Raw genomic sequence first — 7,068 nt, 5'->3', positions numbered from 1 at the left:
ATTTCACCTCCAGCTTTAAATTGTGCTAGTCTCTTCCCTATTCTCTCTTTTTTTTGGGGGGGGGGGGGGGGAGGGCAGAGGTGGGGTGGGGGTTGGGTGCTGGGGCTGAAACTGATAGAAATGCATGGATGTGTAATTAGCTTTTAAATTCACCCACAAACATTTTACTTTATGGGCCTTGAATTACAAGTACAAGGAGGTAAACAACAAATGTGATTTTGCTTAATAAAGAAACCCCGTTTTACTAAACATTCTCATTGCTTAACTATTTCCACAGGAACAGTTAAATGCAACCAAGCCCTGCAATCCTGCATTACATATAATATTCACGGAAGGGTAGAGCCGAGGTTAATTAAGTTCTTGTGGGGTCCCAAAAACTAGACTCTCGACATCCACAACTTCCACCCTACCCCTAAATCAGTGTGATCCACATGATATGTAAGAGTATATAAGTTACGTAATACATTTTAAATCATAATTTAGCACTTAAAACTACTATAAAAAATATGAAAGTGAGAATCTAATTAAGTGGGATGAAATTGTGTCCTGAAATTCAAGCCAGTTCCTTGAGAGTTGAACCACCAAGGCAGGGTTCAAAGGGTGAAAGAAGCCTTGAAGGTTTGTAGGGGAAAATTGGTAAGTGGGTCTCCCCAGAGCAGTGTGAAGTCACCAGGCCAAGGTAATGCTTGCCAGAGGTGTAACAACCCTGTCCGGGGTGGCCTGGTGGCAGGGGTGGGGGGTAGGGGAGGTGGCAGGGGGTAGGGGGGGGGGGTTCGAAATGGGTAGTACTTTGCAGTCGGCCCTTGGGTACTGAGTTGGCTGACTACCTGGTATTGCAATAAAATATTTGCCCTCTAATCACATCCCCCCAACACCACACCCTGTGTGACGTGTTACAAAGCATCCCTTCCAGTGGGCTCGACTTTTTTTGTTTTGACTTCGTCATTATTGTCCAAGATATGTGATAAGGAGCAATAATCTAGTTTTCAAGGCTTGATCGAGTTCGAAAGAAGTCCATACCTCAGAGGAACCTTGGAAAGAAAAGGAAAAAAAAAAAAAAATCTGCAGAGGCCACAGAATCTCCAGAGGCCACGTTAGTTATTTGTAAACTCATTCATTTTTTCCCAAACAGTGCCACCTACTGTCCATTGTAAGTCATCAGGAGGGTTGGCGAGGACCAAAAAGAAATAAAGGGGGTGAAAAAGGAACCGAGAAAACGAACCCTTTTCAGCCTCGGGACAATGGGAGAGAGATGAGAAAAGACCACCTCGATGCAAATAAATTAAGTATTTTGACTCGTCTTCTTAAAAGGCTCACAAGAAGCAAAAGCCACTTAAGTCATTACCTTAGAAATGCTTTTTTAAGGGCGCTATTTTTCGAGTCCTCCGGAGGGCTGTTTTATTTTTATTAAATTTTATTTATAATGCATGCTGTTAGCATATTTTTTACGTTAGGGGAGCAGGTTAAGAAACACACACACACACACACACACACACACACACACACACACACACCAATTATGTTTCCGCTTTTCGCGCCCACCCAAGGCGGAAACGACTGTGGAAGGGGGATTTGGATACATCAGCTCAGAAACTTCCGAGTTGGAAGGGAAGAAGGGGTTAACAAGTAGTGAATGGACCAGTCGCCGACTTTTTAGAGACTCCCGGGCATGTACACACGCATGTAAACACACACACACACACACACACACACACACACACACACCTCCAGCTCGCTCTCCCCAGAGCGGTTCCTTAGCCTAAGGGTACCACTTGGCCTTACAGCAAACTACTTAAACACTACGGAGAGTTGATCGCAAAGAGGGGATCCCTGTAACCAGGACAGGAATCAGGGATGTCTGCAAAGCTTGGCCTCCCCGCTCCACCCCTGGAGAAAGGAGGGACCCAGGTGGTGGCCAGCAGGAGTGCCCTGCATCTCTCTGCACACGTTAGCAATCAAGTTAATTGAATTCATTGGAGTTTAAAACCGGCCTCCAGCTCAGAAAGGGCTTTGAATGGCCAATTTTTCTCTCGCTCTCCCCGCCTCCCGCCGGCCCGCCCGCCCCTCCGGGCTCCCCAGTCCGCACCTCCCTTCTCCACTCCCCTCACCCCCCACTCCCTCCTCCGCCCTATTAAAACACCCACCAGCTCACTAGTTAAGACCCCCTTAAGTTGGAGGAGGCAGAAAGGCAACAGCAGCGAGGAAGGAGAAGTCAAGACGTCTGGAAAGAATTACCCAATCCTGGCTTCCAGCAGCCCATTGAACCAGGGACTTGAACCAGTCCCAGCCAAAGACTTTCTCCTGATTCTGCGCTTCCTGGGTTCTGCTGAGTCTTCACCGGACTTTTTTTTTTTCCTTCTATACGAAAAAGAGAAGAGATTTCCCGATATCAGGGGAGAAGGACTGGAGCAAAAAGAGTAATTTTTTAAAATTAATTTATTTTTAAAGTGCTTAAAAAAAAAAAAGAATCAGGAGAGTTAAGTGCAGCGGAAATATCCGAGAATATTGGTGAAATTTCCTTTGAAAGTGGGGGAAGAATCAAATCTTCAAGGCTCCCGCATCTTTCTTTAAATGTTGTTTTTAAACTTTTTATTTTTTTTGGCCGGTCGTCTCAAATTCATCTGATCTCTTATTACCTCAATTTTGGAAACTGCCCGCCACCGGCCCTCCGGGACCACACAGACAGGCTGAGGACAACTTTATGACCAAGAGCTGAACAAGGTACGTTACACTGGCGCGATCTGGTGAAGGACGAGGGTGCTCGAATAGGCCAGGGAGAGGGAAGAAATGATCCACATAGGTGTTTTTTAAAAAAAATCTTTGTAGTCAGTTTTCGACAGAAAAGTTTGAGGTCTGAAAATTTCCAACAGACTGAAAAGCAGTGGATATTGCAGATCACGGTCAGGCTTAGCAACCTTATCTTTTTCCCATCCCTGCGGCGCTCTGCAGAAATCCGCTGCCTGGCTGGGAGCACAGGTAACGTCTCTGCCGGGTAAAGGCTGCGCGTCCCGGGATGTACTTTTCCATTCCGCATCTTCCGGAGCCGCAGAGGGGCTCCCGAGTTCGGAAACAAGAATTTCCACCGTTGCAAGGAAAATGCATTTCAGACGGCCGCCTTCTTCTCCTTCTCTTCCCCTTTTTCTTCTTTTTCCCACACGCTCGATGTGGGGAGGAAAACCCTGGAACTGCCCAGCGCGTTTTACTTCCAAGTGGGAAGCCCGCTTCTTACTTGTGATGTAAAGGGTTAAAAACGATCGGGGCTCCTAGCTGGGACCCCAAGAAGGGAGGGTACTTCCCCACCTCCTCGCCGCTACCGACCTCATTCGGCCACTCCCCCCTCTTTCTCCAGCCTCCCCTCCTATGCACTCCCTGCACCCCATTAAAGTGTCAGGCTGGGTCTGTCCGGACTGAGCCCGGCTCTGGAAGCCTCAATCAGGCACGGGGTCCCTGACGCAAGCGGTGGCTGTCCCAGATCCTAGCGGGAGGAAGGCGCGCATCCCTGCTTTCCTCTGGGGGCCGCCTGCGCGGGGCTGGGCGCGCTTGGGGACCGCGCGCGGCGCGCGGGCAGCTGCAACGTCCCGGGAGCCAATTCCGACGTGGCACCGAGCTCGCTGGGGAGCCTCTTTCCGCAGCTGCTGCGCGGGGCACGGCCGGGTGGGAGGTTTGGGGGCGCAGTCCCGAGCGCCCAACACGGGGGTGCGGGCCGGGGTCTGGGAGAGCCTATGGCGAAAGGTGGGAGGCGAGCCAGAGGCTGGGTTGGGACGGATAATCAACACCTTGGGCGGAATTCGTCATGCTGGTTCCCGCCCAGCGTGCGCCTGGGCTCCGAAATGGGTCCCTGCGAACAGGAGGGCGGATCTGAAAGGAGGGTCTGTGTGAGGGTGAGAATGGGGAGGCGAGGGAGGCTTTTTCCTCCAGCCAAGGAAACGCAGCCGAGGGGAAACGGCGCTGAAAGGATAATTAAGGCTGGAAAGAGGAGCTGGGAGCGGAGAGGCGGTTCCTGGGGAGGAGGCTTTACAAGACCCGGCTCCTATTACACCGCCTTAGGTGCCAGCTTCCCCCGTGCCTCTCCCTCCATCCCCCAAACGCCCGCGCTCCGCACTTGGACTCCCCAGCCCCGCGCGCCTCCCAGGCGAGCGAGCTGCTAGAGCTACGCTCCCGGGAGGTGCGTGTAGGAGCCCTGTCGGCCCTCCCTGCCCTGCCCTGCCCTCCACTCTTGGGGATCGCTGCTGCGGGTGTCTGCCAAATAGCTGCCCAGAAACGCTACACTACTCCAACCCACGTGGCTGGCCTGGGATTGCCTTTGACGTCACGCCCCGGGGGGAGGTGTGACGCAATAAATAGGGAAGTCCTGATTGGTCACGAAGGGCTTCCCCCGAACTCCAGGCCTAAGTATATATAGACTCACAGCTCAGCGTTGGTAGTTATGTTTTGCTGACGATAAGAGGAAGAACAACTTCCCTGCTCATTGTAGATTTCAGGATTTTTTTTTTCCTCCTGCAGATTTCTCATTGCAGTGAAGGCACATGATGATGCACATTTAGAGATGTTAAACGGGATTATGAATTTTTAAAGTCATTTTAACAAAAATTTAAAAGGTCAACACATTCAAACATGCCAAAGAATAAATGTTTAAAATTAAAATGTGTATTTATATAGAATTGGCTAGAACAAATAATATGCCCATCAAACTATTTGTAGATTCAGTTTAAAAATTTTATAGGATAGGGTTGAAAAGAACTCCAAATTCTAAACTTTTCCATTCCAATGTGTGCAATTTGACGTATTCGTTATATTAGTTTTCACTGTATTTTTAAAAAGGCAAAACCCATTAGTTTTCCTGGTATTTTGGCTATTCTTTTACATTTTCAGTAAAAGTTTAACTCTTTAAAGTACCTATTTTAGTATGTACATCATGTTGTGTATGCGTTTGCAATTTGGGAACAAACAATTTTAGAATACTAAGTAGATATTTCTGGATTATAGGGTTACAATTAGGATATCATCACTCATTGAAAAATATATATATGTAACCTGAGTTGGGTGAATAGAAAAATGTATTGATGTATTGTAGATTTATTGATAAACAGGTATTACCTGAGTAGCTTGTGTTACACTTAGAACTAAATCCTTACTTTATTTCTTTTTACCTTTTCCCCCTTTTAAATATGTTTATTGATTTCAGAGAGAGAGGAAGGGAGAGAAACATCATTGATAGGCTACGACACCCCACCCCTAACCCTGGCAGGTGCCCTGACAGGGAATCAACCAGCAACCCCTCCGTGCAGGGAACCATACTCAACCAACTGAGGCACACCAACCAGGGCTGCACTAAATCCTTACTTTATCAGAGAGTTATGTAAGTTATAGAAATCCAAGGTCTTAAATCAATGACTACTATCAAATTTGAATGTCACTCTCCAGGAAGGAAGCAAAAATATTTAGTCAGTTACCTTCCTGGAAAACAGGAATTGTGCTCTGAATGAATAAGAAACTGTTACTAGAAAGTAAATCAGATTGTATAATTATTTTTGTTAAGTCAGTCTATAGAATAGCCCCACAATGTTGAATTTCATGAATACTTTTCCACATATGGTTTCCTTCCCAGCTAAGATTTCTTTCAAAACAATTTTTTTTTCTTGAAATTTTAAACACATACCTTTCACTGTTTCATTTATTTTTTGTTATTGGCACTGTGGGGAAAGCCCTTATCTATGGGTCAGTGTCCAGACCCCCTTTGGCAAAGTGATATTACAGTTACATTTTAAATCTAAAAATAAGTAGTGGTTGCCTTATTAGCTTCCTGGCTTTTGCATAATGTAAGGGGGTGGGTGGAATGAGTTAATGAAATTGGAGAAGAGAGCATAACCTCACTGTCCCTTTCTGGGTTCTCTTTTTTTACCCATGCACACCCAGGCTGTGCTTCCCCAAGAGGCTGCCAGGACAGAGCCAGTGGCAGCTGGTATGACAGCTGAATGGGGGGGACAGCTCCCTGCAGAAAAATCCCTTCCATTACCCCAACATGATTTTAACCCTGGACTGTCTCGCAGCAATCTGCATAGACTAAGCATCATCCCATTGCACATACCTTAAGTTATTAGGTCTGTTTTGAATGTCACCTATGTGGATATCATATATACTGCCTTGCCCACAATCTAGAAGAATGTTACTGATATGAGTCAAAATAAATAAAATGAGGTCATACCGTTGAATATTTTCTTTAAATTCAAGGAATATTTATGAACGAATGCCTCTTAAATGCCTACATCTCTACTGCACATTGAAATGAATAAGATGCAGTCCACATTTTAATGGAATTCAGTGTACAAAGCCTTTAACTATAGTATAAGGCAAAATATGAGCTGACTCATAAGAAATATAAAATAATAGCTACTGTTGATTACATGTCTAATACATCTCAGGCACTGAGCTAGGCACTTTACATCCATTATAGCTACCCCCTACTCTGCACCCCCCACCCCCAAAGAAAATTTTATAAATAAAGGAGCCTTGACCGGAAAGATTAAGCAACTTAAAGTCACAGTCAGGGTGTGGATGAAATGTAATCCAAGAAATAGTAAATATAATGTCCTTGAAGTGGACATGCTACAGCTGGGTTAGTCAAGTTTTATAGGGGCTCAAGTTGAGGACAAATCATATGTGATTGAGAGAGATCAGGAAAGATTTCATGAAGAGACTTGGCATTTGTGGTACATGTGGCCACATAGAGTTTTGCTCTATGGAATCAGTGGCCAGGAGCCAATGGAGAAGCATAGACCTAAGATTCCATGTCAAGTCTTTGTAATTTTCCCCTTTGCCATAGGGTAGTTGGGAGTATTGGCATCCTAGGAGTGATTGATCAGTATTGATGGTGCATATGAAAAGAAACCTGAAACTTAAAGCTCTGGATCCAGACACAGCTGTGGGGACAAGGCCTATGCACGGCTATTGCCTAACCCTGCAAGCTCAGCTCCAGGTTCTCTGCTGGGATAACCACAGTGGGGCTGGAGAGGAAGAGGCAGACTTCAAAGCCCGTAGCATGGGAACCAGAGTGCACTCATAGGTCAA

General features: G+C 46.3%; 1 protein-coding gene across 1 annotated transcript in view; it reads left to right on the top strand.

Annotated features, from left to right (window-relative positions):
- Window positions 1-2,178: 2,178 nt before the first annotated feature.
- The window catches only part of HAS2 (hyaluronan synthase 2), a 28,071-nt gene continuing 23,181 nt past the window's right edge, over window positions 2,179-7,068 (top strand). The window contains exon 1 of the mRNA XM_008143356.3: window positions 2,179-2,721. The gene's annotated coding sequence lies outside the window, so the exon portion shown is untranslated. The remainder of the gene's footprint in view (window positions 2,722-7,068) is intronic.

The sequence above is a fragment of the Eptesicus fuscus genome, chromosome 19 (genome assembly GCF_027574615.1).
Source record: "Eptesicus fuscus isolate TK198812 chromosome 19, DD_ASM_mEF_20220401, whole genome shotgun sequence".
Classification (NCBI taxonomy): Eukaryota; Metazoa; Chordata; class Mammalia; order Chiroptera; family Vespertilionidae; genus Eptesicus; species Eptesicus fuscus.
This window is presented reverse-complemented; position numbering and strand designations above follow the sequence as displayed.